Genomic DNA, 12,094 nt, shown 5'->3' with positions numbered 1-12,094 from the left:
TGAGGATGTTTTTCATGATTCTAAAAAAAAAAAAGCATGGGGATAGAGAGAGAGAGAGAGAGAGAGAGAGTACATTGATCAGAAACATTGATCAGCTGACTCCCATACCTGCACTCCCCCCCCCCCCCCCTCCCTAGCCGTCAGACTCTCCAAGATTGAACCAGAAACCTAGGGTATGTAGGTATGTGCCCTCACTGGGAATTGAACTTGCAGCCTTTTGGTACACAGGATGGTGCTCCAACTAACTGAGCCACCTGGCCAGGGTTAGTTTTTGTTTTTGTTTTTTTTTTTTTAAGAAGAAAATAAATTACACTGTAATTTGTATTCTTTTACATTTTAAATACAAGAAAAACTTCAAGTGCACTCACAGAATGACAGAATTGAAATAAAACATATTCTTTGTCTTTGAAACAAATAAGCTATTCGGGCTTATTTTAAATCTACTCATTAAATGCAGGAATATGTTGTAGCATAGGAGTTAGAGACATTAAACTGTGCCAGAAGCAAACACAATGATTCTGAACTCTTAAGAGCTTACTCTTGAAACACATGTGTGTAGCTAAGTTCAAGTGTGTCAGGCCAAGTAGATAGCAGGAAACTTTCTGAAGTAGTTAACTTCTATGCAGAAAATGTTTATTAAAAAAGAAGTAATAAAATGTGCTAATTTGAAGACTACATATGTATTAGTATTAATAATCAAGAGTAACCACAATAACTTTAGATTTTTAGACCAACAAAAGATATTTTGGAGGAGAAGAATTTTTACCACTAGAGGCCCGGGCACGAATTCGTGCATGGGTGGGGTCCCTCAGCCTGGTCAGCGGTGGGGACCAATGGGAGCCATGGGAGGTTGACAGGGGGAGGGGCCACGGGAGGTTGGCTGTGGGAGCAAAGTGACCACCAGGGGGCAGCTCCTGTGTTGAGCATCTGCCCCCTGGTGGTCAGTGTGAGTCATAGTGACCAGTCTTTCGGTCGTTTGTTCACTTAGGCTTTTATATATATAGATTATATGAAATTGTCACATGATGATACTAAAAAGCAGATCGACTTTGAACACATTTTATTATTATTTTAAAATTCTTTATAGCCCAGCCTGTGGGACTCAGTGGTTGAGTGTTGACCTGTGAATCAGGAGGTCATGGTTCAATTCCTGGTCAGTGGACATGCCCAGGTTGTGGGCTTGATCCCCAGTAGGGGGTGTGCAGGAGGCAGCTGATCAATGATTCTCTCTCATCATTGATGTTGCTCTCTCTCTTCCTCTCTGAAATAAATAAAAATATATTTTAAAAAATAAAATAAAATTCTCTACAGATGATGCCTCCGTGATGCCTTACTACCTAGGTTTCGATTCAGCCTTCAGGAAAGCATAGGAAGAGGATCTGAGTTTCTGTTATTGGGCTGAAAGTAAAAATTATGCTGTTATTAAAGAATGGACAAAGTTATTTTCTTAAATATTTGGAAATTTGTACTAGAAATTCGTTATTCCAGAAACTGCTTCCTGGTGTTGTGGCATTCCCCTCTCTCTCTCATCTGAACTCTGGATCTCCTGCCGTGTGGTACAGTTTCTATTGCATGAATAGAAGAGATTTAAACTTGTATTTTGGAGAGAAGAATTATTTCTCAAATGAGATCCAAACTGAACACGGATGGGCCCCTGGGCAGAAGCATGAATATGTAACCTCAGTTCACAATCTGCACAGAATTCAAGGAATGTCCATGCTCAACATCAAGTCAGCCACAGAGCACCCTTCCATCTTCACTTCCCTCCCCTCCTTAAGGGCATTTCACGCCCTCCTCTTCTTGGCCTGAGGCTGTTCCAGGGAGCTAAAATGGCAGGTAGGCCATTGATTCCTAATGTCTTCCTTCCGAAAAGCATTGGTCTACATTTCCTTGGCGGAGAGGGATAGGCCTGCAGTGAGGAGGGGCTCTTGCATGGAGCAATGGAAATTTGTCTGAATAATGAAATCCGATGTGGCTTTGCAAATGACCACTGGTGAGTGAGTCTTCAATCAGGATGTCTCTTCCGTGGTGTTTCAGTTTGCAATTATCTCCAGAGTCCTCTGGGGGAGGCAGGCTCGGTATGGTTCCCCATCGGGCCTGATAACTCTCCGAGGCGTCCCTGGGGGTGCGGTGCCCATGCCAGGAAGGCTCTGCAGCAATTAAAGAAGGCTTTCTCCCTGAGCTCTGGGGTATATTTATCTTCAAGCTAATGTTACAGTTGGTGCTTTCTTTTGCCAAGCGTCATAACAACCAGATCTCCTATTCCTTCATAACCTCATAACAGAGTGAGGGGACGGTTCAAAACAAAAAGAAGCCTTCCTTCTGGTGACAGGGGAAGAGCGCTAGTTGAATATCATTAGACTCAATAAGTCAGCCTCATTTCAAAGGCATCTGGTCGACCTATCTCAGGTCCTACTGAAGCTGTTACCTAGAAGAGGCCCTGAGCCTTTTGTCCCCAAGGGCTGGCGGGAGGGAGGATGCCCTGCCGGACAATGGGGAGCATTGACGAAGTGCTCCCATTTGTTGGCTGAGCGACTGCATCAGTCATTCATTCACAGACACAAGGTCTAAATTGCAGAACCAATTAACAGCACTAATAGCCCTTGCCTGAATTAATCTTTGAGACAAAAGGGAGGAGAAGTGGAAGTGCTATTAGCAAATCAAGCTGTACCATCCCTGCTTTATTGCGGAAATCTCAGTGTCTGTATGTGGCTATTGTGCACTGACTGCAATTACAGCCCTCATTTAAAAATGATTAAGTGGTTATAATTATTTTTCAATTAAAACTTATATCTTGCATTTATGCAACATTTCAGACTTCAATTAAACTTCCTTTTAAAAGTGCCACTGAGCCAAAAGATTCCTGTTTCCTCTTTTACCAGGAAACCCTAAACCCAACCCAGATAGGATTTTGATTTCCAACCTTCAGAATTAGTTTCATTAAGTGTAGACATCGTGATGAGCGTTACCAAGCGATACACAAATTTTGCAGTGCCTGCTGGAGGTGACCACCACCACCACCACCACAGGGGGAAGAGAGACAGTTCCAGGCTCTTTCTGGAAATTTGTGACTACTGAAGAGAGAAGGGCGTCCTTGTCATTGGAACATAGTGTCTCTATGAGAGCTGATACCCAAGATTAAGTATTTAGAGCAGTACTCTCAGTTGTAAGAAAGATGTGAAGTTTTGAGCAATTTAATTCATTAAAAATTAGAGCAGTTTTGGGGGTCTCCCCTTAAAATCCCTCTTATTTGCCTTTAATGTGCTTTCTTAAGGAGAGATGGAAATTGCTAGGACTTACACATAAACTGCAGCCTATTTTATCTTGCTGCCCATAATCACAGCACGTACATGGAGTATGATCCTAATGGGGACATAATGGGTCATGTGTGTTGTGATAGAAAAAGGGGTCGAGAACTTCTGGGGTCTAGAGGTTCCAACTGTTTCATAGAGTCCTGCTCACCAACTTTAGTGAAGACCAGAGCTGTACAAAGCCATTCTTGGCCTCAGAGAAGCAGTGTAAGGTGTTCGTTATTTTCCTAATACCGGCTAACCTTGGCTTCCTATTTTAACTGGATGTGCTGAGTTAATAACCTCAGTTTTATTCTGTGCTGTCGAAGGCCCACATGCCTCATGTAATAAGTTTTAAACTCACACAATTAAAAGGAATTATTTATAATTCTTATTGCTTAGTAAGTCCTGGTTTCTCTGACCTAGTTCTGGCTCTGGTGAGGAAAATTATGTCGACAGCAATAGAAAGCATTGTCAGTAATGAAACCTGGAGCCTGTACCATGAACCAGACCCTGCTCAAGAAACTCAGACAAAACTGAAGGCTCCTTCCTGCAAGGAAGAGATGTACTAATGCAATACATTTTTTCCCCTTAAAAATTAAATAAAGTATATTATCTGATACTAGAGGCCAGGTGCACGACATTTGTGTACTGGGGAGGGGAGCCCTTCAGCCCTGCCTGCGCCCTTTTGCAGTCCCGGAGCCCTCGGGGGATGTCCTACTGACAGCTTAGGCCCGCTCCCTACAGGATCCTTTGTCCTGCCACGGAGGTGGGCTACTGCACTTGCCAGCCTTCAGCCTGGCTTGTGGCTGAGTGGCGCTCCCTTTGTGGGAGCGCACTGACCAACAGGGGGCAGCTCCTGCATTGAGCGTCTGCCCCCTGGTGGTCAGTGCACATCATAGCGACTGGTTGTTCCTCCGTTTGGTTGATTTGCATATTACCCTTTTATTATATAGGATTGTTTATACCTCCAATGTTATTTAGTTATGCTTATTACATAATGTTAATTATAGAAGAAGAGATAATTTGGGAAGCAAATCTAGGCCAAAAAAAAAATCAAATAAAATAAATTACCTACAACTACTGTTAAAGGTTTTAGGTAATACCTTCTAGTATTAAAAAAGTTAGTTCTAATTAAAGTTAGATAGCAATATCCCTGTTACCTTGAGCATCTTCTTGGCTCATAGACACAGGGAAGATAGGCTGTGTGCTCTCCCTCCTGTGAGGGCTGTGTCCAGGTTACGGAAAGGACCAAGAAATTTACTGAGGGCTATCTGTTTGTGTCCAGGGCAAAGAAACCTATGAGGACTTCTAGGTTCAGAAGAGAGTGAGCAATTGTGCTTGGTAAGTGAGCGTCAGAAATAAAAAGACAGTCAAGACCCAGTAACAAGTAAGGAGCTTGGCCAAGAGCCTCTGGATTTTTTTTTTTTTTAAACACAGGACACACAGTCCTGGCAGTAGCATGAAGAGGACCCCCGAAGACCAGGAGAAACCAAAACATTTGGAAGTGCAATTTCCGAATTAATATTTTAATAAAGCTTGTTACAGCTGAATTACTCTTTTTGGTTTTCAGATATGTACCTAAATACCCTATGTTATGTCCCTACTATTTACATCAGTTATTTTATATATTTTGCATAACACATGTATGATCTAGATGCTATAAAGCTAAATTTCCAGATAGGATTAAAGAAGATGTTGAGAGAGGCTGAGAGTTTTGCCCCGGTTCACATAGCTAATAAGTGGCAGAGTTGGATTTACTTGTCCATCTTGGCACCAGTACCACTCTTTCTTCATTACAATGGCTGTATAGACAGTCCAACAGGTGGTAGGGCACAGACCTCCTCCCCTGCCTTCCTGCCATCCCACAGTCCCACCCTTTCCCCACCCACCCACCCACCTTGTTCCTCTTCTTCAAAAGAGTCATTGATTTTCTTGGCCCTTTACTCCTCCATGTGAATTTAAGGATGAGCTTGTCACATTCCATAAATAAAACCCCTGTTGGGATATTGATTGGAATTACATTAAATTTATAGGTTACTTTGGGGGAAGACTTGACATCTTTATGAGATTAAGTCTTCCTATCTATGAACGTGGAGTATCTATCTCTATTTATTCAGGTCTCCTTTCATGTACTTTAATAATGCTTTATAATTTTTTTCCATAAAGCATGTGTATCACAAGACTCTCTGTAGATTTTAATGTTTTGGTATTGTGAATGGATCTTTTTCTATTATTTGTCCTATTTGATTATTACTATTATATAGAATTTCAATTGATTTTTGTATATAAATCTTGTCTCTAGCAAGCTTGCTGAATTCTTTTGTTTGCAAATAGTGAGGAAGTCTTTCAATTTCCAATTCAATTTCTTTGGTAGTTTTTGGTTTATTCAGGTTTCCTATTCTTCTTCAATTTGCTTTTTAAATTTTTCTTAGAAACTTTTCTAATATACCCAGTTACCAATATATTTGGATAAGATTATTTATAGTATTAATTAAATAATCTTTTTAGTATCATTTTAGATGTAAATTTGTCTTCTTCCTCTCCCCACCCTCCAGAAATGTTGTTTATTTCTGCCTTTTTATTCTTGCTTAGTTTGGTTAAATGTCTGGTTAAAAGTTTGTCTATTTTATTATTATAAAACTAATTGTATTCGTTTTTGCAAGGAACCAACTTTTAGTTTCTAATTTCTGCCCTTAGCTTCAATATTTTCTTCTACTTCTTTTCAAGTAAATGTTTGCATCTAGCTTCTTGAAATGACCACAGTACTAATTTATTTCCAATCTGTCATAAAAAATGCATTTCTCTAAATATCATTCCCACTGGAAGAAATCAGGGTTTCTTGTGGAATGGCTGAGTCCAGATCTGGAGCAGAAAATGTGCAAAATGATCCCGGAACATCTGTCACAATAGATAATAAAGAAGTTATCAAAGCCTACCAGGGTCATAACAATAGGACCCTGACGCTTAATTAAAGGGGTTCATTTTCATTGGCCAAAAGTGGGACAATATGACCATCAAAATATTATCTGCTGTGAATTGAGATATATCATATATATTAAAATCCATGAACTCATAATGATACTAAAAATATTCTTTATGGTAATTTCTGATGTTAGAATAGAATATCAACTCATTATTCTGAAAATCCTTTAGAAAGGGAAGTGTCAGCATTTATTCTGCTTTTCTTATACAAACTATACCTCAGAGTAACTAAATAGTTGATGAAGGAAAGTTCTTCTTAGAATAATTTTAGTTCGGAGATAAAGAATAATATCCTCAGGAGATCACCACTTTGCAGCCCTTAATGACCAAATGGAGGTGGGCAATGATTTTCAATGGTTTCTAAAGTCTCCTGAGTTGATATGCTGGTACCCATGATGTATTCTTGCTAAAAATCCAAATCTTGATTGAATTAGCTGTCAACATCTAACTACTGGGAACCAAAGAACATGTTAAATGACCCCATGGGGATGGAATCAATAAAATCCAGACTGGGAAATTCTTTAAGAAAAACAATAGGCTTCTTCAACAAACAATTAGTAATAAGAGAGAGAAAGGGGGGGGAATTATAGATATATAAATCAAATAATAACCATATATTGTTTAGAATCCTGATTCTGACTAACTAGCTAGCTAAAATATTATTAAGGAATTATTATTAGTTGTTTTGGGTCTGATGATAAAGATGGTTACCTTTTAGAGATACATATTAAAAGATTTGTTGATGGAATGATATGATATATTTTGATCCCAAATAATACCAAATGGTCAAATGTTAATAAAGGTTGAAGCTCGATAGATGGGTACAAAGAGAGTCATTACACTCCTCTCTACTTTTGTTTGAATTTTTTCAGGATTAAAAATAATGCATCTAATGTTTGAAATTTGCTTCTAAGTAGTACTTCAGCTTCATCCTACAGTAGTGCTTTTATTAATTTTCAGTTCTAAACATTTTTCAGTTTCCATTATGATTTTCTCTTTAAATAATGAATTATGTATGGATGCATTTATATACATATATATATTATATCAACTTGCTAATTGTGTTATTCTTTGTTCTGACAACTTTTTATTTGCTTCATCTATTTTTTTATAGAGACATGGTAACATTTCCCACTGTGATTATAAATTATTTAATTTTCTTTGAAATTTTATAACTTTTTACTTTATATATTGAGCCTGTGTAGTTTATTTCTACTTGATTTATCTTTGAGCCTATTCTGGTCATTGATCCCTGTAAAACAGGGCAGGCTTACTGTCATAACACAGCGCCATTTTTATTATGCTCATGGATTCTGGGTAAGTAATCTTTCAGGGAACATCTAGAAGGCTTGTTTCTGTTCCACAATGTGTGGGACCTCAGTAGTGAAGACACAAATAGGTGGGAGTGACTCTTGTGGCTGGGTGCTGGACTCACCTGGAGACTTCACTCAAATGTTAAGGTCATGAGCGGGGGTGACTCAAAGGCTGGGGCTAATGTCCAGGACACCTACCCATGGCCCCTCCATGGGCTTGGCCTTCTCAGAGCAGGGCATTCAGCTGGGAGTGTCTGGAGAGCAATCGTCCCAAGAGACCGAGGTGGAAGCTGCAAGGCTTCTGTTGACCTTTCCCCTCAAAAGTCTTGTAACTTCACTTCTGTTGTATTTCATTGGTTTCAACCCAGTAGCTAAGGCCAACTCAGATTCAAGGGCAGGAAAGTCAGACGCAGTCTCTGGATGGGGAGTGGCAAGGTCACCTTGCAGAAGAGCATGTGGGATGGGCAATATCTTTACAATCAGCTTTGGAAAATACAATCTGCTCAGAGTCCATGTTTTAAGTGCATGTTTGTAGCCTTTATTATGACATATTTTTGTTTGAATGTTAATATTTTTGATGCAATTAATATTGCTTGCCTACTTTTCTGTTTGGTAATATTTATATGCCATATCTTGTTTGATTCCTTTATTTCTCATCTTTAGTATGCTGGATGCTGCCCGGAAACCTCTGGTTTATGGTAATGACAGACCTTTGCCATGTACCAGACATTTAGCTTAATTTCCCCATTTTTTTCAGGAGAAATAAAGACAGAACACTATACTGATTACAAACCAGTTCCAAGTTCTTTTAAATAAATGACTGATAGGGTAATACTTGAATGACTGAGTCCTTCATAATGTATGTTTAAATCACTTTTAAAGCCATATTATTATTTATCATTTTCATCAATAATTTTGTTAATGCAAACTAACTCTTTACTGTTTAGAGCTAAGTAGAATTTATAAGTAGGAATAATAGCTTCTATCACAGTGTAATGTGCTAGAATCAAGTAGCTTTCATACTCAAGATCATCAATGGAAAAATATCTAAACAGTAAACAGCATCTGAAAAACTAGTGCTAAGAGACTTAGAAGATGCCATGAATAATTTAGATGTGTTCAAAGTTTTACATCCTCTACTCCTCACTTACATTAAAACCAAATCAGGTTAATGTTAGCTTTTGAAAAGTAACACATCGTTTAAAGCACAGTCAGTCCCTCAGATATCATTGAACCATGAATATTTATCTTGATTAGTTCTGTCCATTCCGTTGATTATTGGCATTACCCATAAATGAATATCTTTGTCAGCCTGGTTCTTATGCAAGGAAATGAATGCAGCTCAGTTAGCACCTGGCCAGCACATGGGCCATTTCTCAGTCTGCAACAGAATGATGCTCTGAAATAACCTTTCTGCTCAAACCATCAGCTAAAGTGCTCTCCAGAGAAAGACCACCAGGCCACTGTCCTGCCTGCCTCACAGACACACTGGCATCAAAGCATTGGCCCCAAGGGTTGGCTTGGACTATATCAGGATTGTCCTACTGCCATCCACATATTCAGGGAAAGCCTGAAAGATAAAGAGATCTCAAAAGCGGCACATGCCCAATGGCTTCTTGATGATCTGGAGTGCTTCTGACAAAGGATGCCCTCACGTGTCTCCCTGGAGAAGCCTATCTTCCATAAATGCATCAAGACCCCATAAACGACCCTCCTAGTAATGCCCCTACTTATTAGTTTTGCCTAGTCGCAAACACATATCCAAATCCTTGAGAAATTATGCTATTTGCCCACAAAGCCAAAACAAATCAAATACTCATCACATCCTCCCTTAATGTATTTGACATAAATTGCATTTAAGCGGAACAAGGGTGTGATCGCATAGCTGTTTGATAGCAGTCATTTGTGCACACTGCTCACTTATGCTCTGGGTTTATTACTGATATTATTCTGTACAAAAAAAAAAAATGAATCTTTCCATGTTGAGAAATTAACTTGGTCTTAATGGAGAAAGTCTAGAGGTCACAAAAATGCTACAATTAATTCAGCACTTCTGTCTCCAAGTGACTGTATTGCAACAAATTATGAAGTGTAATTATAGTTACAGAACATCAGAGCATTTGGCAAATTCAGTTAATTCTGTTGAGACAAGTAATTCAGAATTGGCTTTGGCTTTAGATTGAATTATTTGTGTTTTCATTTGGTGCTTTGCCATCGCATGTACACATGTGAGGAAGCTTCAGGGGCAGGATTTTGGTGGAGTGCCAAATCCAAGAAGGAAAGGAGAATGGCTGTGGATATAGGCCCACTTTCTTGAATAGTGCTTTGGAGATAACGCTGCTAACCCCCAGTATATTGCATCTCTGCTTTGGTTTATAACTCAGATTATCATATGTGGTTGCTTTGAGGATTAGGAATGAAAAAAATGAAACATCGATGCACAAGGGATCCAGTTTACAGCACTCCTTTGGACAAACCATAGTTTCAGTGATTCTTTTTGATTCATACATGAATCCAGCAGGGTGAATGACCTCTGGATTTGCTCTTGTGATTAGAATGTGGATCTCTCCCCACCCTCTTCCTGTGGCATCTTCATAGACCAGTGATGGCGAACCTTTTGAGCTCGGCGTGTCAGCATTTTGAAAAACCCTAACTTAACTCTGGTGCCATGTCACATATAGAAATTTTTTGATATTTGCAACCATAGTAAAACAAAGATTTATATTTTTTATATTTATTTTATATATTTAAATGCCATTTAACAAAGAAAAATCAACCAAAAAAATGAGTTTGCGTGTCACCTCTGACACGCGTGTCATAGGTTCGCCATCACTGTCATAGACTCTACATTTGGATCCTGTTTACAACAGCTATGCCTAGCTTGTGGCTACAGAAGGGTGACCTCAGTCTTCTCCATTCTGTGGAAGGGGACTCTCCACTCCTAATGAAAAAGAGACATTGAATTGATTTTCTTGACGTTAAGTGATAGCATAAAGAGATTTAGAACTGGGATATGAAAGGAATTTTGGTCATCAGTTGTTCACTCATAAAATGCTTACTAAACATGGGCTTTTGTCAGGTGTTATGTATGTTGTTAGGCCTATAGAGGAGAAATGAGGCCAGCAACTTCCTAAGGAGTAGGGAAGACTTTCAGTACAGCCTGGTAGGCTCTGTAATAGGACTAAGGCAGAGGCCTGTGGGAGAGGGGGCCCCTCACTCAGCCTTGGAGTTGGAGGGCATGGTGTTGGTTAAAACTGAGTTATGAAGCTAGATAAGACATGAGCTATATCAGTGAAGAGAGGAAACAAGGGATATCAGCCAGAGGGGACAGCTATGAGCGAAACAGTGGAGGTGAGTTTGGGACCAAAATGGTTAATTGGGGGAAGTCATGAGTCGTTTTGCCCTGGACAGCTTTAAGAACAGCCACATCTACATGCTTGGAATGTGTGATTGGAATGGGTGATGTCTGAAGCCAAGGTAAGCCTCAGATAATTGCACAAGGTTACTCCAGACCTAAGAAGCATCTCCCCGCTGACACATACATTTTCAAAGCACCTTGGGCTTCTCAAGGAAATGAATGTAGCTCCAGACACATCAGCCACTTGGTAGTGCCTTCAGCATCTTTGGTGCACACCGAATTTCCCCCAATGAAAGCAAAACTCCATCTGCTTTCTGTTACTTCTCTCCTAAAAGGCTGGGGGGAGGGGAGGCGGGCTGGACATAAATGCTTTGATTGCAGCCTTCATTTGTACAGACACATCACACACATTGTATTCCCTGCCTGCCATTTCTCAGTGAAAACACACCTTCCCTCCATCCCCGCTCTGTCCTGGAGCCCATTAATTAGAACAAGCTTTATCTAGCAAGCTTAGAATTCCTTCCTTTCTGGCCTCTTCTCCAGCGACACTTCTCTTTGGCTTCGGAAAGCAAGGACAGGTCACTCGCTTTTGTCATGAGCATTTGGATGAAATGTTCTGACGAACACTCACATATGTGTGTACACAAAGGCATGAAAGCCCATATTTAATCGGAAGTGTTTTGTTTTCCATGGGTTTTTAACTTTAAATGGAGCTCACACTCCCACTCTCAGTCTAGCCTTTCAGGCTGTTTTATTTCTGTGTCCATGCTTTCATAGTGCAGTATAATAGCTTTTGTTTCAGAAGTACAGGCCGAGAGCAGCCCCGGATGCCAGAGGTCCACATCATACCCATAATGGGAGATTTGGACAGCAAAGCAGAGATTGGGGGAAGGTGAGAGTGAGCGTTTTCCATTGGGGAGCCCGGGTCCTTCTAGCAACACAGGCACAATGGACACCATTCTGAGTACAGAACAGGCTCTGGCAGTGGAGGGGCTGACACACATATTCACATAATCCCACACAATGGGCCCCGCGCTGTAACCTTGCCCAACATGATGGCACTCCCTTCTCCAGGTGATTGTTACTGAACAGAAAGAACTTTGTCTCCTGTGTATCCACTGAGCCTTGTGTGTTAACATTTCTTTCTT

The sequence above is a fragment of the Myotis lucifugus genome, unplaced genomic scaffold (genome assembly GCF_000147115.1).
Source record: "Myotis lucifugus unplaced genomic scaffold, Myoluc2.0 scaffold_8, whole genome shotgun sequence".
Taxonomy (NCBI): Eukaryota; Metazoa; Chordata; class Mammalia; order Chiroptera; family Vespertilionidae; genus Myotis; species Myotis lucifugus.
The sequence above is the reverse complement of the archived record's forward strand: the minus strand, read 5'-3'. Positions refer to the sequence as shown.